General features: G+C 39.2%; 1 protein-coding gene across 2 annotated transcripts in view; it reads right to left on the reverse strand.

Annotated features, from left to right (window-relative positions):
- glceb (glucuronic acid epimerase b) overlaps positions 1-20,345 on the reverse strand; it is a 61,145-nt gene extending 40,800 nt beyond the window's left edge. For both annotated transcript variants that reach the window (XM_085349757.1, XM_085349751.1), the window contains exon 1: positions 20,179-20,345. The gene's annotated coding sequence lies outside the window, so the exon portion shown is untranslated. The remainder of the gene's footprint in view (positions 1-20,178) is intronic.
- Positions 20,346-21,464: the final 1,119 nt, after the last annotated feature.

Here is a 21,464-nt window from a genome sequence, read left to right on the forward strand (position 1 = left end):
AATCCTGGAGGCCCATGCTAGCCACCGTGTTAGCTGCATTCTCCCAAAGCACCAGTCCCATGCCAACCTCTCCCAACTCTCAAAACATTAGGGTAATTTTCATACTGGATTTAGCAAACAAAGAGGGTTTCAGAAGGCCTTCGTCACATGCTGAGAGATGCGTTGTGGTTGTCACAAGTGTTTAGGGATATAGATAGTAAAATGTGGTGTTATTTAGTGCTGCTTTGCATATATTTATGGGCTGTGTCACTCCCTTTTTTGTGCTTGTAAAGAAATGCAGCTTTGTTGCACCAGCTTATTCCCAGATTGGGTGCAGCTGTTCTCCACTGTTTGCTCTCTCCCTTTTCTCATGCAGAAACAATTTTCCATTTGTGAATCCCCCCCCCTAAAAAAACTCCATACTTCTAGATTTCCCTTGGAGCGTCATGAGGTACTTACCCTTTAAATACACCTACACTCTGAGATGCTTTTTGCATTCAGTCGTGGGAATGTCAGTGTCAGAGTGACACAGTTAAAGGTTGAGGCAACAAGAACTTGCAGGCTCTGGGGAGGCAGGTGGAGTCACTGCGCAAGCCATACAAAACAGATACTTGGAAAACTCTGTGAGAGCCACTCCTGATTTGCGTTCCAACTCTAAACTGAAGAAAACAGGATGAGAGGATAAGTCTCAGAGTGGGAGGCAGCAAAAAGCAAGCTTGCATTAGGAAGCCAAGATGAAAGTAAATAAGAGTTGGGAAGTTTTTAGAAGCACAGCAAATACCCTGGCTGCCTGTCCGGACTGTAGTGAACCCCGTTTTTCATGCTAGCAGGCAAACACTGCTTACAGTAAGAGCGGACCATTAGATACCAGCGATATGTTAGGGAATGAGAGAATAAACATACACAAACAATGTTAAGCAGCAGCAATTAAGACAACTCAAGTCTTCATTATCTCAGTATCTAGCACAACTGAACTGTTATGGTGTCCACGAGAGGTCACTGCAGATAGTGCTGCTCACTTAGAATCGACATATTCAGATTTATCTTGATTTGGAAAAAAAATGAGCAAGATTGCAGCTAACAACACCTTCCAGTTATTAAATAATTCAGGTCTAAATAGAGGGAGAGATGACAGACAGATGCACCTACAATGCCACAGCGAACAGCCATAGTTAGCATGCAGGCTGTAGTTGTAGGATGGCAAAGCTCTTACTCACAGTCTTCAGGTCATTTTACAGACTCTTTGTAGATTTCTGAGATGTGGTATAAAGACAAATCACATGAGAACATTCCCTTCTGGGCTCTGTACATCTGACGAACAGCTCTGAACTTGTTCGCAGCACAGACACCTCGGTGTGAGCTCTGTAAAAGAGGAGGGCTGTGCCCCAGCTGCCTTTCACATGAAGACAAGACTTGCATCTTCAGAACCTTGTTAGTTCTCTGAAAAGGCCACCGACTAGTTTGGAATATTAAGCAGCTCGTGCTGTCGGAAATCAAAAAGGATTTTGGGAGAGAGTGGGAAGTTTCAAAAAGGCTTTGATGGTATATATCGCTCAATCTCCAGAAGATATGGCAGGATGAAAAAATAAAGACAGGAGAACAAAGAGCCTCTCGGGGAGGAGGGAGGCAGAGGTTATTCTTCCCCCCTCTCTGTTCTGAATATGCATATATCATTATTCCTCAATCAGAGCGTCTTGCCCTTAAAATGTCAAGATTTCTGACTGAAAAGACGAGAAAGCGAGAGACAGAAATAGAAACTAAAATTGGGGAAATGGGACACCAAATGTTTCAGGTCATCAGACACACTCAAGTAATATAGTCTCACTTTAAGGAATATACAAATGCAGAGCACAGTGAAATAATTCATAAATCTAAGGCCTGGTAGCACAGTTTGTTTAAAAATAATTAAAATAATGAAATGATTACTAGATGCCTGAATAATTACAGAAACAGTTACATCTTTCTGAAAATCTTTAAAGACACGAATGTGCACAGCATGCTTCTTGGTGCGCTCTAAGACAAATATGTTGATTTAATAACAGCACCCTTTTGCATTGAGAGAATTGCCATCGCTTTGGGAGGAGATTAGATTAAGCATAATAACACGTCTCCTGCAATATGCCTTTCCTTCAGTCACAGTAAAAATAGGTTGTTGCCAATAAAAAGGGCTTTCTTTCAGGAATATATGCAAAATCTCACTTTTAAATTTTAAGGGAACAAAGTTGTTTGAGAACCGAAGAGAGAGTTAAGACGGTCAAGTCGGTGAGATTTAATATGTAAAGCACATTGGCTCACACAGCTAAAGAATTTGAGAGAAATGCCAAGAGACTGCAAGCCATCCAGCAACGAGGTTGAACATGTGTGGCAATGAAGAAAAAAGCTGTTCAGAGGCAAAGTAAAAGCCCTGAGGTGATTTTTAAAAAATGTCTCTTTCGAGCTGACCTTGACTTTACCGTATCCTGCAGGTTTACCTTTAATTGGCCTTACCAAGCAAATTATTACCCCTGTCAAGGCTGCAGTGTCCTGCCAATCTTCTGCTTTCTCTGCCTTGAATGCAATTGCTCGTGGATATTTCTGCTCAATTTTCTTCTGCCGCTTTCAGGCAATTTAAATCTCTTTTAGTTCATTCGCACATGATATATGTGCCTATAGTGGTCCAGAAATATTTAAATTGAATAAGGGAGATAGTAATTCTGTTGGTTTTTAATTATGGGGATTACGGAACGTAGTGTTCGAGCTTTACAGATTGCACAGCAAGGCCATGCCAGTTCTGTTGACACTGCTCAGAAGTCTTTCATGTTGTAACTCAGTTTGTAACCCAGAATGTCCATGTGTGTGGCTATAACACTTCTGTCATGGTCCAAATGTCTACTGGAAGCAGAGTATCTGCAGTGTCTCCACAATGTCTCCTTCTCTCACTGTGTATTTTAACACCAAGACAACTTACGTATAAACACATGACATGTATGATGACATTACTTTTAATTTAACTGCGAATGCGAGACATGAGCCAAACTGGTATATGTGCAAGTTAGATTGAGATTCATTGAAATGATCAAAGCGTGTGTATGCTTGTTTTTGCTTTTTCCAACTCAGTCAGGGTAACTGTCTGAATGTGTGTGGGGGCATCTTAGAACAGTCAGGTTTACATAAAAGGAAAAACCAAATGTACTAATTGTAGGACATTGGCGAGGCTCTTTGACAATTCCAGAGCAGCTGTCACTACATATGAATGTGGTTATTTATAGCGCTGTTGCATACCATTTCATCCCCTTAGATGTATGCACACAATCAAACCATTCCCTCCTCCATATACAACAGAAGTCCTCCTCAACACAATCTAGAAAAACAACCAAACTTTGCACTTCTTTGTCTCAGAAGGCTCCAAAAATCTCCACCATATTTTATAACCTTAAAATAAACCCACACTGCTTGTGCAGTTACATCTGGGAGAGAAAGCTGTTGACTTTGTGTCTGCAGAGTTATATAAAAGCATGTTAATCAAACATGGTTTTGATGATAATTAAAATGTCAAAAGGCGATACTAACCATCCAGCATAAACAAGGAATTTTACCATGGTAGAAGCAGAAAGCTGTTCCATTTGTAATTACTGCCATTATTATCCACTAACCCTTTAGCACTGAATGAAAGCAAAATGAACATTAATGCAATACCACAAATCTTAGTTCTTACCCCCTGAAGAAAAATAATGACTAGTAAGTGTTCAAAAATCTTACAGTGTTGCAAAACTGCAGGTGAACTTGTAAAGAGGTAATCAGGGGAGTTTTTGACTTCTAAAAGCGCTCTACAGCTGCTTTTCTGAATGGTTCTTGTATATGTACGCAAAGTAAAGAGAGACAAGGTTGCAGATAATGACGCAAAAATAATAACAACAAAAAAAACTACACAAAAAAGTCCATTAAACAACCCTTAGTCAACAAACTGTCTATTTATGATCATCCATACATGCAGCATCAATTAATTACACCATCACACACAAACAAGGCTGTTCCCTGGGTACTACTATCAGTGTCCCTTATAGATTAGATCTATACAGTCACTTGAAGATATGACGTTGAAAGAGCCAGGCTCCATCACATCCGTCACTGCTAACAGGGCTGTCAGAGCTGAGCTGAATAGCAAATATGCTAGTCAGGCATGGGGACAGATATAAAGTAGATAGAGGCACCAGAGAAGCAGGAGAGGAGACATGTCTGTACTGTAATGGTAAAGCCAAGCCTATTTATGCAGCTGCACTTCTTCATGTGTAGCTCTAGAGATGCAGTAAGCCTCCCTCTAACGTGCACTAGCCAGCACTGATTTGCAGTGTTCATCTGGGACTCTGTTGCCACAAGAAGGTAAGGTGAACTGCAGCAAACGAGAGGCCCCAGAAGGGTCCCACTCCTGGGGAGTAAAAACAAACTATGCAGAAAGGCCAACATATTTAAAACTTCTCGCTGTGAGGCAACAGTGCTCCGCACTCAGCTATTGTGCTGCCCCGTTGTGTGTTAAATGCCTTCCTAATTTTGTGGTAATATTTGGGGGAAGAGAGAAAAAAAAAAAAAAAAAAAAAACTGCCTGTACATGACTAGTTAGCCCAAGCTTAAATCCTTTTTGGCCTGCCAGTTTGAGCAGAAGCTCATTAGTGCAGAGGCTGCTGAAATTAGAAGAAAAATGTCCTGCTCATTTGTATGTGGGAAAATAGCAACAGAAAGTAAATTAGGAAGCCTAAAGCTTTGGTCTGTGCACCAGTGTACAAAGCATCTGGCTCTATCACAGTTCCTGGACATGCTGCCACATGTTATTCCAGCGCTTTCCGAAATTCACTTGTCAGCGTACATACTAGAGATGGCACGATACCACTTTTTTATGTCCGATACCGATACCATAAATTTGGATATCTGCCGATACCGATATGAATCAGATATAGTGTGTTTTGTAATCAATAAAACTGTTTTTTAATATCTTGCTGCATTTTGTATAAGTTCATACTCAAGTTTAAATAAACAACAACACTAAAGCTATTCTGTTATACCTGTATGTAAAAATACACTGCACCCAAAATATTTCATAGTTCAGCAATACTGATCAATCTAATAAACTTAAACCTACTCCATCCTCCCTATTCTGGTATTTTAAAGAGTACTTAGCAGAAATATTAAGCAACCTAACTAATAGGGTTGTAAACTCCAAGCAAAAAAAAAAAAAAAAAAAAAAATAGGGAACCACCCCCCACCTCATGATGCTTAATCGACATAATCAACTTTAATTTGATGCAGTGTGGAAAAAAAATGCACAGAAATAAATTCTTTTTCAAGAATAATTAAATAGATTCAACATCTTTCTTCAACAGAATTGCAGACTGCACAGATGGTATCTTCCCAAAGGAAAAAGTAGTATAGCTTACTAGGGTATATTAGACTTAACAGTTACTATATACAGTAATGGACTTCTATATATTTTACATAAGATTAAAACTTTGGGTGTCAGATTCAGATAATTATTTATTAAAAGCTAGACATTTTAAATGAGAATAAGAAAGAAGTGTATGTCTTTGTGCCCCCCTTTGACCTGTTAATGCCCTATCGGCCCCCCTGGTTAAACTTTGCTAGATCCGCCCCTGCACAGTTACCAGCGTCAGCTACGTAGAAAAAGATCCTGGTGTAGAAAGTAATATTAAATAAATTCTAACAACAGCTTATCAAGGTTAAACGTGCTGCTGTTGTTCAGCCGCTGGTTTCCTCTTTCTGGCGCGAAGTGGGCGATGAACGAACAAGAGAGACGGACTGGCGACAGAAAAGCCGATCAGCTGATCATTAATCAGTTTCACGATTGAAGTAGCAGCTGGAGAGGGAGAGAAGAGGCAGTCGCTCCATATATCAGTTGTTAAGCTTAACGCTGGAATGCTTTACAAACATTCAGAGATGAACTTACACACTTGCTTTACTTCTCTCTGGGATAACTTCCTCAGAGATGAAATGCTAGTTTGGTAGCGAGGCTACAAATACACACAGCCGCTCTATCACGTGACCACACTGCTCCGACGTGCTACGGTTATGAACCGATTTACGCCATGTCGCAAGTTTTGTGAGGTGCTTTTTTGATATTTAATGGATCAGATTACAATTTTTATTTCTCGCCAATATCCGATCCAGTAATATACGTCAGTATCGGACCGATACCGATACGTAATATCGGATTGGTCCATCTCTAGTACATGCATATAATTGCAGAAAGCTGGAATACATGTTTCGTTTTTTTTTTAAGTGAAGAATTTGTGACTGGCATTTCAAATAAAAAACATTAATGGCATTTCATTTAACTACTTTAGTTCTCATATCAAAAATATCTTCAGTGACTGCTCACATTTAAAAACACAGCAAAACTGGTAGATCAGTAGTTTGGAATTTGACTAATTGGGGGTCTTATGATCTTAAGTACTGAGTCTTGATCTGAAGTATTTGGCTGCTACCTGCTACCATGTGTTCAGACATGAGGCTCCAAAAGAGCCATGAAAATATGAAACAAGCGCTGATGAAGCAGGTCCAACTAAATTCTTCTGAGACGTCTTCTGAGCTTAGTATGTCCAGCCAATCCAATAAAGACTTAACAGGTCTCTCGGCCCAAGGTCGTGCTTCCTGCCCTAAAAGAAGGAAAACTTCATTTGCAGGCCTAATCAAGCGTGAACGTCACAGGGGCAAAGCGAAGGAAGGTCACGGAAGGCTAATTTTGCTCGGGGAAGATGAGAGCTTTTGAGTCTCCCACTTTTGCAATATTGGAGGGTGTCGAGTTGTAAAGATGGCTATTAAAACAATTAACTAAGACATTCTTTATCCACATTGGGTAGTTAGAGTGGATAGCTCTTATGAGAGTGAATGCAAAATGGTAGCCCAGGGAAATTTCACTACTCAAGCTTCATGCACTGAGCCCTTCAATTATCGAGCTGGATGGAAAAGAATTTCTCACAAATACAATTGTAGCCTTAAATTATTCTTGCACCTGCTTTGATAAGAGCCAGTGTAATGCTACACAGACTTTTGCTTGTTACTACAAGAGACAGCGCAAGAACTTGACTGTGAGGTCATTCACTCTGTCCATAAAAATCCTTTAAAAAAGAAGAATAAATTACTCGAGAATATTAAACTACTTAACCACTTTCATTATTAAAAAATAAAATGCTAATATATTTAGTTTACTACTAGGAAACATTTGGCATTTTTGCTTGAAAAATGTCTCAAACTTGTTGCAGTTTATCAGTTTTCTGCGCATAAATAGCAAACCTTAAACAAGTCAAGTATGTTCAACTCTCAATATCAATCAAATACTAACACAAACAACACTTCCTGCAGATGCTTCTTGAGCAAGAGCCAAGTGAATCACTGCTTTACGTGTTGCCAATTATTATTCAAGCCATTTTCCTCAAGCTTGTGCATTTCTTTTATAACAAAATAAGGTAAAAGAATGGGCCATTCAAACTCTGTATGACTGAGTGCACAATTAACACAAAGTTATAAAGAAAGGGGATTTTGAAAAGCACACACACACACTGCCCTGGCACAAATACCACCAGCCCAGGGCAGCCTCGACAAACATGCTGTTTGTGCAGCTCGTGCCAAGTTATTTTTTCTCTGTTTGGTTTTTTTTAACCTCGGTTTCATTACAATTATTTGAACAAGTGAATGGCTGTAGTGAGTAAAAGTGAAGTGAGAAGCATTTGGACTGTTAGTATAAAACAAAAGACATTGTTAACTTTTACTGCTCAAAACACAAGCTGAGACACAACACAATGGCATTGCTATGCAGTGCCACTGGAAAGGCACTTGGAGTAAGGCAAGAGACAAGAACAATGCTACATTGCTAGTTTAAATGTGTGATTAACTCATGACTATAAAAAAAAAAAGTGGTGGGCAGTGGGTTGTTTGGTTTGAGTATTGATAAAAGATGGGACAGAAGGCGAAGGCACAAGCACACCACACAGGATCATGAGCCAGCCAACCAGAGCAACTCGCTCCCTGTAGAGTGTTACAATTCCTTGGAAAGCCTGATTGAACCCACCATCTTTTAATCCGATCTGCATCTATAATGCTAAATTAATGTTAGACAGTTCAAAAGTAAAGTGCAGAAGATGACCAGACTGTGTCTCTTTTTCAGGCCCACTTTCTTTAGCTCTGCAGGGTGGTACTTGGTGGGACGGAGGGATAGAGCAGAAAGTGCCCAAGGGAGGGTTACGGCTCCAAAGAATGCAAATATAAGCTGTCTGCGTGTTGCCTTTGAAGCAGGCTATGGTTGGGTGTACTGTGGAGGTCACAGGGCAAAGCAACAGCGGTGTCCCACAGAGAGACTGGGCCAACCCAACCCCCTCAACCCACTGTTAAAACGAACAAAGAGCAAAGGCTACAAAAACATAAACATGAATGCTGAAGACTCACAGAAACTGTCATTGTAAAGGTGCAAGCAATTAAAAAAAAAAAAACAGTTTAACATAATTTACAGAATTTGCAACAAGGCGTTGCACCAAAAAACTTGCACGCCCAAATGGCTTGCCTTTTCTAACAAGGTTCAACAAACTCATCTCAGAGCACTGATCCAGAGGGACAGAGAGCACCAAGTGGCTTCACTGCTCAAGTGTAACTATGGCAAAGCAGTAAAAGGATGAATCTCAGTGCTGTCAGGTGGAGATCAGTCCCTGGCACTTCCGCAACAGTAAACTATGACAGGTCCACTGTGCAGCCTGCCGAGTCTCTTGGCCTGATCACTGCAAGAATTTGTGACTGATTGCTTAATCTGACTGTGCTGATCTGAAAATTGGAGATTATTACATACAATCATATAATCAGGGGGGCTTTCTTTCAACTTTATTGCGCTGAATACCCAAACATGAACTGCACAAAAGAGACAAATGATCCTCCACCTTCCAGCGTGCAATCATCAGTCAGCCGCTTATCAGAGGATTGGATCCCAGTGACGAGGGTAGATTTTACACGTTAGGGATTAGAGTTTTGGAAGCATCAACCATGCATCCAGCACAGAGAAGACCTTTGTGTGTTAGCCCATTATTAAACACTGTGGGAAAACCCAGCTTTGCTTGCATTGGAGACAAAAATCCCAGCGGGAGATAGTAGCTAGAGCAGCAGGAAAGACCCTTTTAGACATGTGCTCCTTGCCATTATTCTGACTGCATATAAACCTCAGCTTTAAAGCCTTTTCTATGAAGGTAATGATGGTGAGCTTACTACACAGTTCTTACACACTTTAACAGCACAGTTTCATGACTATTCTTTAACTATGTCATAGCATGCAAGATTTCCTGACAACACATTCTGAAGTATCTGTAAATGTCAGCAAATAAAACGACCCTCTTCTCCCTTTTCAGGGTAGAAATCATGGTCCACATTCATTATACACATTTATATTTCTAGCTCCTTAGATTAAAATCGAGCTCTTTATTTAATCCTGCTATCTTGGTGAATCCTGGTATTGCAGCTCCACTGAGCATGACTTTTTTCCTCCATTAATGCCATACAAGTTTAGATCACAATCATCATAGTAAGCTGATTAAACTGATTATGGCTAAAATTATTATAATTTTGATCAATACAGAGATCATGATAATCTGTCACAATTGTGATTAACTGATTTTAAATTAAAAAATATATATTTTTATTGCACTCACACAGAACTCTGCTTTCACATTTGTACAAATCTCTGCATCAAAATAAAATATAATTAAAAAGAAAAACAAATTTAAATCAACAGGGCACCACTTTCCCCTTTACACTATGTTACATTCCTGTAATTTCATCTTTATAAAATAATCTTGACCCAAGCGCATCTCCTAAAAGCAAAATGCAAATTCTTCATTTCCTCCATTTATTGTGCATGAATGAAGGATCTGAATAACACTGGCAGCAAAGTACTCAACAGCCATGACACCCCTCTCCGTTTCCTGTGCGTTGTTTTACATACGGCACAGGTATTTCCACTCTGGAACAGAACCAGTACAAGATGACGACCCCCTTTTGTTTAGTACGCTGACAGTCTTCCTGAAGCTCTTTAAGTTTAGTGAAAACACATCTTTGGCCAAATGAAATGTGTCTGTTTTGGTGATTTCAGTGCATCTTTGCGTGAGCTCAATGTGGATATGAAATGTTGGGACAATTCATCTTAGCAATCATTCCATTGTTTTTCTTGGACTTCATGAATTAATTATATTACAGTTTGAAGTGTGTTTTTTTTTGTGGATGATGAGTTATTTATGCTTCTTTGCAGCGAGGACACAGCTCTACAGCACTCTTTGCATACGATTTACTCCTGGTTAACATACCTTGTGCTACGTCTAATGCATTTCCAAACAACAGATCGAACGTCATGAAACGATCTGTTCACCTTGTGCTGTGCCAAAAATGAATTTTGTTCCATAAATGTGTCTTTTATTGTAGTGTTACTCTTCCAGAGAAGTCTGTGGAACTTAAAGATGCATGATGCAAGTAACAGCTAGGTATGGATATGCAGACACGCAGTCAGGTGGGACCACTTGATTTCCTTTTGCCTTGTGTTCGACTGGTGGAGCCTGCATTTTTAGTATCACATGATCATGTTCATTTAACTGGGAAACCAAAACCATGACCAAGATTAAAATGTGATTAACTGTGCAGGCCTAACCTAACCTATACTACCGGTAATTAGCTACCTTTAGTGACCAAAGTCACTAAAGGTAGCTAATTATTTCTGTTTCTGGACATAGCACCTGATGGCAGATGGCAAGAAAACACGGCTAGTGATGAAGACGAGAGTCTGTCTGTGCAGAGCTGCAATATGGGAAAGGCTTCTTGATCATGGCTAGCTGGCCATATTTGATATGTCAAACCTTTTTACTTCCACAATTTACCAATTGTCTATCCTGGAATCAATCCATACCCATGAAGCCAGACATTTTTAAATCTGCATTTCCATGGTCCACATCTCGGGCTACAACTCACATTGAAGTCTGACACACAAGACTACTTAATGTCAAGACAAACAATTAATCTCCACAAAAAGTTATGACTAGTATAAAAATATATAAATATATAATCACTTATACTACTTAAATGCAAATTTCCATGACTTTTTCAGCAATTTATGTTTTTTGAAACAACTATAGTCTGAGTCAAAACTCCATGCAGTTACCTTAACAGATAGACATGTAGATCACAACTACACAAGGCTCATATGTTAGTGGGTGGCTGTGGCTCAGTATTTAAAGGGGGTCATACACTAATCAGGAAGGTCAGCGGTTCGAGCCCCAGCAACTGCTGTAGATATATCCAGTGGTGTGTGGGTAGAACCTGTATGCACAGAATAAAGTGCTATGTGAATGGGTGAATATGGCTTGAGATGTGAAGTGCTTTGAATGGTCAATAAACACCACAGAAGCATGCTCTAAATACTTAAATTTTTTAAGTTGCTAGGCTTAAAAGACAGGACTGTTCTGGAGACAAGTTATCTCACCAACTCAGTTTTTAATTTGCAAAAGAAAAAAAAAGAAAAGAAAAAAAAGCACTGCACAAACACTGATTTTACTGGCAATTATAGAGAATTAAATGTTCAAAGTGTGGCTGCACTTCACTAGAGGCTATGCTAACAATGATAGTTGCCATAAGCATAAGAAGTCTTTTATACATGTGGCAAATATTTCCCCATCTGCGCTGGCTTTCCCCATCACTTGTGTTTCTGACAGAAACCATGAGAAACGTGTAAGAGTGACTCATCACACTGACTGTTGCTATAATCAAGCCAAAAGAACAAAAAATTACAATGCCTTGCCATGCTGTAGGGAGGACTTGTGTGGAAGTCTGAAATCAAATGTTGCTCAGACAGCAGAGATTTTTGAAGAAATGCCACACAACCAGCTCTAAATAGTCAGGTTGATGACTGTTATACAGTTAAACACCTAAATATTACATGGATGTGTGGTCTGCGTGAGCTGCATATTTGATGGAAAAATATCACCTTAACACCACACATGCTACAGAGAACTGAATTATTGCTGTTAAGCAGAGCAAGGAATTTTAACAGAGTTTTCCTAACATCTTAAGTTTTATTTTGCTTACACTATTTTGCGCAGAGAAACAAAATTTCACAAAAACCAAAAACTACCAGAGTCAAACTCATAAGCTGATGCTAACAGTCATTCGCGTATCCTTGTTGCTGGATAACAGCCTGCAGTCATCTATTGTAGTTTTTAACAAGTCCTACACACGTCTCATGAGCATTTGCTGCCCATTCAAATCTCTAGCTCCTCCGGATTCGATGGTCTGGCATGGACCTTAGTCTATAGTTCACCTCAAAGATTTTTAATGGGATTCAAATAAGGGTTTTGACAGTCTAGTCAATAACATTTCCTTTGGTCTTCTTGACGTAGTTCTTGACCAGGGCTGACACATGTTTGGGGTTTATGTCGTGTTGGAAGACAAAGTAACAACACAGACCCAGTTTTGTTACTATTTGTGGTTCTCTTTCAAAATCTCACATATCCTTCTTTATTGATTTATTCCTTTCACCTTGACGAGATTCCCAGTTCCAGATGCACTGAAGCACCTCCATATCATAATACTCCCTCCACCATGTTTTACTTTGGGGCCGATGTTCTTTGGATAGTGCACCGCTCCCTTTTTTCCCCTTCAAACATAAGCAGCCTTTCTTTGGGAAAACAGCTCTAGTAGCATCTCATCTGACCAAAGGATGAGCTTCCAGTATGCATAATCTTTCTCCAGGTTGCCCTCAGTATACTTCATTCAGGGTTGAAGGTGTCTCTTCTTGCAGAAGTAGAGTTTTTCTTGGTATGCAACCTCACAGTACATTCCTTTGTAGGATTTTTTGTAACCGTCTTCTTTGAGACTACAACTCCTGTTTGCCGAAGTCTTTCACTCACGTCTTGGCAGTTGTTCTGGTCTCTTTAGACACATCTCTCATTAGTTTTCTCTCCAGAGTATTTGAAATCATTCCTTTCATACCTCAGCCAGGCTTGTTCTGTACTGTGTGGCTTAATTTGAATTTCTTGAGGGTACTTCTATCTCTCCAGTTCTTGACATTTTGAAATGATGTGATAACTTTGTATATCTATCTCCTGCTTCGTGAGCATCAACAATTGTTTTTTCTCAAGTCTAAACTGATTTCTTTTGTTTCCACCATGATGCCTTCTCAAGTGACAGCTCAAGTTTTTTACTGTGTGTAAATTGAAAGATAACCCCCAGTTTTAGTTTTAACTTGATATTGTGTGCAAAGACTAATAAATTATGCTTTGTGTTAAAAAAATAAATAAAAATCAGCGCTCTGTTAAAATAAAGAAAGAAATTTGACAGAAACTAGAAATTTTGGAGTGGAGATGAAGAAAAAGCTGCTTGGACCTTTGAATCCAGCCCTCTTTCCTCACTCACCACACCGGCACATATCACACGCATGTTTCTCTAGAGCAACTGCCTGGAAATGCCCACCATCACGGCTGTTTTTGAACAATATCTAATCTCCACAACCCTCCCCCTTCTGTATGACTCACAACTATAAACACTTGATTTTCAATGAGGCTGGACCACATGTCCTAATAACAAGTTCTGGGAGATACTACCCAGCCTTTAGATCTTAGCTGCTGTTGTCTTTCGTAGAGATAGACATGCCTGGACTTGAACTAGTAAAATAATGTGGAATTTTATTTATTTACATGCAACAGCAAAATACAAACAGCAGATAGATCGAACACAAGTAGTCTCAGATTGGTCTCAATTTTAAGCATAATAAGCATCATAGATATCTGGTTTCCACTTTACTCCCTCTCTGTGAAACCCCTACCACAAAAAAAAAAAGAATGACAAATGAGTAGAGTTCAGTGTAAAACATTGTTATCATTTAACAGCTTTCTGCACTTTTCTACTTCAGCCACAAGGACACTTGACAGTTCCAGGCAGTGTGGTAAAATGTGCTGATTAAGGGCACTCATCAGAGAAGAGATCGAAATGGCTGTGGAAGGACAGACGTCAACAATAAATCAAAGCACAATGACATAAAATTGCAGGGTACCGAATTCAGCAGATAGCCCTAGACGGGACACTGTGTTTAATATTTACTGGAGACAAGGGACTAAATGGTGGAATGTGGGTTCAACAAAGAGTTCAGAAAGAATTTGTTGCAAGTGCAGTAGATTAGCATATGAACAACAGCTCTGGTGTTCTGTGGGCTGGGTGAGTAGGCTCTGTCAGAGGACACCAGAAACTGGAGAAAATGCAAACATGCTAAGAGATCAGAGGGTGCATGCATATCTGAATATTTTAGTGGAAAAGTGGATAAAACACAATCATGCTGGAGGAGTGACTTATGAGAAGGTGCATTTTGCGTCACATCAAGAAAAAGCAATAATGCATCTAAGTCAGCCAGGTAAAGCTGTCTGATCAACACAAGCGACTAAAGGATTATTTTGAAAGTGCTTCATGGATTTTAACCCTTTAAAGCCGGTTGGAGCAGGCACGCTCTGTTTTGCGTAACTATATTTAAATCCCGGTAGAACCAGAACCACATAAGCTAGCGCAATAATTTTTTTGCATATGAAACCAGATGAGTTGTACTTACATCTTATGCCATCAGCTTGTCCTAGGTCACGGTTTTCTTCCACATAAAGCTTTGCAAAAATTGCATAAAAAGCGCTTGCAGGAACAAAAACATATTCCAGAAACGGGCTTTGCCGATCCGATCAGTTGTTCGGAACACTTCCTACATTGAAATAGACGTCAGTGCGAACTATCGCATGTTCGCCATTACCTCCACAAAACCGGAAGTGACGTCATTTTCGCGGAAAATATAATTTTTTACTTGTAGGCCTTATAAGCCTTTACTGGTGTTTTTATAAGTCATGTTTGACTCTATACTTTTCTGAATAGTTTCTAGGATGCTTAGAACTCAAATTGCACTGCTTTAAATAGTTTATTTTGATGCACGTGCTGTTTTCTCTGCAAATTTGCATTATAGGATTGTTTTTCGATTTTTCTGCAGTATATAAAAATTGGTGTATCTCAAAAATAAAACCATGAAGACACTCAAAATAAATTTCCTGTTGTTGTAAACTATTTTTTGCAACTTTTTTGTATTTAAAGTTTTGAGAGATAAACCTCTTAAATTTCTCTAAGTAGAAATATATGTTAACAAAAAAAACGTAGTTTTCTTTTGTAGTTTATTGCACTTTTTGCAATTTATGTAGTTACTATGGACTTAATGCATACATATTATTAAAATTTGGGCTATAATGGTTGTATTGATGTATAGCAACTTGAAATGCTCCCAAAAATGGCTCCACAGCATGTAAAAATATAAAGTAAGCTCTGGCGGACTTGGTTCTATGGTAGGTCATAAAGGGTTAAATAATTACATTGTAAATTTCATTCACAGTGATCACATATTTGCACAAATATTAGTATATACACCATCTCCTGTCTTCTATAGGATTTTTTTTTAAATCAGCTCTCTGTTCTGATTGGCTGACTGTAATCAGCACATTGGCAGTTTCTGCCAGCGTTACTGCAATCTGCCACAGCTCAAAAATAGTATGAATTCACGCTCCACGGAATATGGTTTTATTTCTTTAACCATGTAGGCACATTTCTATACACCCTCGCTGGCTTTTAAACAACAATATACAAACTACTTCTTTTCTATTAATTGGCACCATTTCACATTTGTTTGTTTGCTTACTCCCACCAGCTGGCTGGCACAGGCTGAGGCACCGTTAACGTTTAAGCAGCTTTAGTCACTAAATGAGTTTTCACGCATATGCAGCAGCCCTGAAGTTTTCCAGATATCACCCAGAGGTGTACATAAGAACCCAAATGTCTGAATCAGTCAGACTGGACACTAAACACACTTTTAACCCTGCCAGCTTCTGATTGCAGAGTGTGTGTAACGGAGCCTAATAGTGCAGGCAACTATCCAAAAACTTCACAGTGAATCAGTGGGATTCATGTGTTGTACATCCTCGATGCCCCACCAAAGAACCACTGTAATCCAAATGCTCAATTTCCATTCATGAGATTGTGTCTGAGAATAATCTCTTGACACTATCCGGAATTCACGTGGAAAAACTGCCTTTGTAGAAAACATCTATAATTCGGAATAAGCAAGCTTTAATTTCTGTTGAAAATGTACCAACACTAATACTGCTTTACTGTATGTAAAATCAGAGCACCAAGTGGAACCACGTAGCCCCCAAGCTTTAGAAGGGGATGAATGTCAATTGGCAAAGATGACAGAATAGCTGCCACAATAAGGTGATAAAGTTTCTGGATAACTGCACAACGTATTTCAGTTTAGGTTTGAACTATAACTTTGCATTTTCAGGGGCTTCCACTGCATCTGTGTCATGTCAACATTTTCATTGACAGAACTGAAAGTGCACTCAAATCAACAACAACATAAAGGATAAATTTTTACTATGATGAATTTCCTGCTTCTGCAAATGCTTTTAAATGGATTTCCAGCATCTCATTTTTATGTGGCGTCCACACTTTACATTTACTGACTGAAAAAAAGAAGATAAGTCCTCTATGTAGACATTTCAACAAAGTATGAAATTCAAAGATTTTTAACCCATATAAAATGGGTAAGGGCATTCATCACTGAACATGAGCTGCAAATACGGCTGTGCGATATGACAAAATATATCGGATGACAAAATTAAAACATCTATTGTTTGTTTCGTAGTGTTGCAGAATACACCGTTTACTGCAATATTTTTTCATCATTTGGATGGTCACCACGTGGATGCAGCAACAGAGTATAAAAGTATGGCCAGTGATGATGAGGCAGAACCAGGTAGCTCCAAACAGAAGGACCAGTCAAATCAAGGACCTTTCTCCCAAACGAGCAGCTACCTCTGTAGCATGGACAAGGTTTGGTTATGAAAACTCTGACACGGACCAGAAAACTGTGCTGTGCAAACTATGCCGCAAACCGGTCCCCAACCTGTTCTACCACAAACACAACAATCACGTGAAAGAGTATGGACAGAGTTTATGGATGAGAAGCAAAAAAGAGCCACCAGGTGCTCAAAATAAACCTTACACTCAAACGTTAGAACAAGCTTTTCCCTCCAGCACGCCGTGTAATAAGCACTCTCAAAGAAAATGACAGCCATTACAACTTCTATCTAAAATATAAGAAAAAAATCAACTCCAGGTACACAACACCCAGCTGAAAACACTTCACACAAGTCTAGTTGCCCAGAATTGTGATATATCTCGTTATCGGGATGAGAAATGTCTTATGTCGGGATATGAGATTATGGTCATATCGCGCAGCCCTAGTTGCAAATCTATCGTGTAAAAAAAGAAAAATCGTGCCACACAAATGTCCTCTGATGTGTTCACAACCTCAAACAAACAAACAACACTCATGGGAATAAACACAGTATAGGGGCCATCGATCTAAATGTAAATCAGGTTGTATGCCATAAGTCTGGTTAACATTTAGATAAGTGGATTTTAATTTCCTTTAGAGAAAAATCCTCATTTTCACACAAATGAATCGATATGCAGTATGACTGCATGCTAGATCAATAAGACTAAAGCTAGAGCCATAAATCAGCTAGGAAGATATACTGGCAGGATTTAGTTTAGGAATGATAGTATTGCTGTGTACAACGGAGAATATACAACAGGGTGCAGAGTATACTAGAGAGTTACCTTCACTTTCAGAGGAATAACCACAAGTGACCAGTAATAACATTGTTTTAAATAGCTATCTACCCCTCCTCCAACAATTACAAAAAAAATGTACAAAATCAATATGCATTTTTATTAATTTCTGAAGACAGTAGGTCTCCTTAATATTCATTCTTAATGGATGTGCCATCAGCTCCTATTATTTGTGCCAGGATTCACTTTAAACTGCTTGCAAAGTCGTACTCCCTGCTAACAAGTGACAACTGGTAGTACGAATTCAGTGTCAAACACACATGAGCTAAAACATTATGACATCTCACAGGTGAAGAGAATAATTCTGATTGTTTCAACGCAATAGCGCATGTCAAGGTCTGTGACATGCTAGGCATTAAGTGATCAATTAATCCAGTAGGCCTTGAGGGGCATAACCAGTGACAACTGAAAAGAACCTCCCGGCAGTAGTTCAAGGAGGGATAAATAACCTACACAGTCTGAACCGCTGCAGCTCTCTCTGTAATACTTAAAAACAATGTCCTGCTGTCTCATCACCAAATACCAAATGATGATTTCAAAGATCTTACACTTAGTCTACGCCTAGGTAGCTCAAACTGCTTTGTCAACACAGGACTGACCATGATCATATTTGGAGTGTTGGTTCATAATTCTACACAGTGACCCGGGAGCAGAGAGCAGTACGGCATGAACAAAACACACATGACAACTGCTGTTTCACTTACGATTTTCTCAGAAACATCCTTTTTTGAGTCTACTAAACATCAGTCCCTATTCTAACACTTAGAGTGCAGAAAACTGTTCAAAGTGGAGTAGACTGGTATTGGCTGGCTCTTTCTCGGCATCATATCAAACAGAAAGGAAGAGACACACCCAAAGTGGGCAGAGATTTTTAGTAGGAGATCCTGAATACTGGCACGCACTTGCATAAACACATGCAGTACACCATGTAGGCAGAGTCTGCACACCATTTAAAGAGGCAGCTGGTGCATATGCCAGATTCCATGCTCAGTTCAACAGGCATATGTGCCTTTCTTGACCATATCATGCAAACACAACAGACTAAGTCTTAATGCTAAGCAACAATGCAACCACCATTTAATAAATAAATGCATCTTAAAATTTACTTCTTTAAAAATTTTCCTGAACAACCAGACATTTATTACAGGAATAACCGTTCCTCTGGGCAATCACAAAAAACATTTAAAATACAAAAACAAAATATAAGAGATTCTCCTTCCATCCCCTTCATCATTCCGGGATACATGACTAGCACGTCAAGGAGAAAAACAGGCACACCCAGGGTCTTACATATAACACGGTCACTGCTATATTACAGCTTATTTTATGTTAGTGTGTTTGGTTTTACAATGAATGTGTACTTTGTAGAGCCTGTAGAGCCTGGCCAAACCTATAAATTTGGTGACAATGATCTCAAAATCAGCACAGATGAAAATAATGCCCATATAGAAATGTTTTAAGAGTTACATTTTAAAACTGTGGCCAAATAATCTGCAGACCTTTTTCCTTTCCTCCGACAGCTTTATCTGGCTCGTAATTTTTCTTGCCTGGAGTAAACACATTTGTAAGAGTATGTAGAAAAACCAACAACATGAACATATCAGTTCCCTAAAATCACCCCATGCCATTTAAAGAAGATCCATAACAAAGGCACACAGTTAACAGCTGTGTAGTTACCACAGCAGAGAGCTCAGGCTGCTTAAGTTCAATCTCTGATTATTCTCTACTCCTCAAAAGGCTTTTTACACATAGCTGGTTTTTTATCTTTAGTGTACAACAAACTCACAGCTAGAGGTATGTGTGGAGTAAAATCATCTCTGTAGATAAGTTTGTGCACAAAAAGATACCTTCCTTTGAACCTTAAGAGGTACTAGCATTAAAAGTCGCTATTCTGTTGCAAAGACTTGTGGGTTTAAAATTATTCAAGGTACTATAAACCAAGAGCAGAACTGTCGCTTTAAGTATCAATGCCTGCAGGTTAGCTAACCGGTGAACAAGTTAAGTTTGTCAGTTTCATTCACAAAAAGCTTGCCATGGCTCCCTCGCCTCGCCACCTCACCACCGCCTCATCGACAGGACAGTAACCCAGAACTGTGTTGAGTTGGCAAGCGAATTAGCCAGCTAGCTAGTGAGCAAGCCAAGTCACTTTATAATAAGCAGATGTATCGTTAGCATACAAGCTAACAGGGATATCCATTCCAGAGACAGAGTCGACAGTGAGCTTTGAAGTTGCTGCTTGCCCCCCCACACACACACTCTGGTTCCGTTAACACACGCCGACCAGCTGGAGGCTTTCTTCATGACTTATCGACAAAGTGCTTTACGAGGATAACTTAAAATGTGACAGAAGAGGACGCGAAGACTGGTGGGGGGGTTAAATGTTGCTTTGCTGGTGTAAAACTCAACTGTGAAAATATCAGCTAGCCCTGTATATGAGCGTCTGGACAGCAGGAGCCAACAGGACGATAAAGGTAGCAACCTTACCTGGAGGATGAAAGGTGTCGTGCAAAGTCGGAGTTTGGCCAGACACGTCAGTAGCTTCTTTTCGCTTTGTCGGTCAGTTTAAAAGACTCCTGCTTTACCTTTGGCTGGATCACGGTCAACCAAAGATACTGCCTGACTCTGCTGCCTCCCAGCCACAACAGCGACTGAATACAGTTCAGCGTCTGCTTCTCACTGGGAAGAATCCTTGGCATCGCGAGATAGGGCGAGAACTCGGGGGTGTCTACGGACCAATCACAGTAGCCGGCTGGAGCGAAGCGTTTGTTTTTGTTAGGGTTTGTGTGAAAGTCTGAGAGACAGTCTGCTTCTCTATCAAATAAAATAAAATAAAATAAAATAAAATAAAATAAGAATTTTTATTTTTCTAAAGTTAATATACCTTTTAACTAACTTGAAACCCATTTTACATATTATTATTATTATTATTATTGTTATTATTATTAGCATTATTATTAGTATTATTAATGCAACTAACATTAGGCAAATCATTTTTTTAAAACTACCTGAAATAAAATACTAAAACAAGAACATAAGTGACCAAGTGATTATTATTATTAAGGCAACACTGCATTAATCAAAAGCCTAACTGCTACAATCTGCACATACCTCTGCCTCAAGAAAAATGTGGAGAACTTCATCAGTTGATAGCTAAAACAGCCTCAGGTTGCCTATAAGGTGTGTGCAATGCAGAGAAAGGACACAGGAATTATAAAGCAACTGTTCTACATAATGTAAATGACGGAGGCAGAATGCACTGCAGTATTTTTGACTAGAATGAAGAAACACTGATGAAATTCTCAGATGTGTTACATTAGATGAGATTATTTAAGTTTTCTTAGACCTCTAATATCTTTTACAAGAGACTGCATGAGGGTATTTCAGTAAAGCATTAAATAAATGAGAAATCCAGTCATCTTCACTATATCCCATGTCTTATGAAGTACAACGTGAGAAAGAATAAAAGAAGATGATATCATCATAGGCAAAAGGAACCCAGAGTGCAGCACATGCATGATGCAAGACTGCACCACTCTCTGATGGGGAAAAAAAAACAACATCTGAGCATTCTCACATTTTCTCTGTGAGTGTCGCATATCCCCGCAGTTAACTTAACGGGCACTAATGCAGTCTCAGTAGCTTTAGCTGTCCTAGTTGTGGATGCTCATTAAAATCAGGTATAGATTCTCCAGTCCACTGGTGCTTAATAGTTTAGTGGACTCAGAGGAATCCAGATTTCTTTTATTTTAAATTCTTCCTATTTTTTTAAA

This window comes from Diplotaxodon limnothrissa, linkage group LG1 (genome assembly GCF_057381915.1).
Source record: "Diplotaxodon limnothrissa isolate DT_005_m linkage group LG1, D_limnothrissa_male_GT1.1, whole genome shotgun sequence".
Taxonomy (NCBI): Eukaryota; Metazoa; Chordata; class Actinopteri; order Cichliformes; family Cichlidae; genus Diplotaxodon; species Diplotaxodon limnothrissa.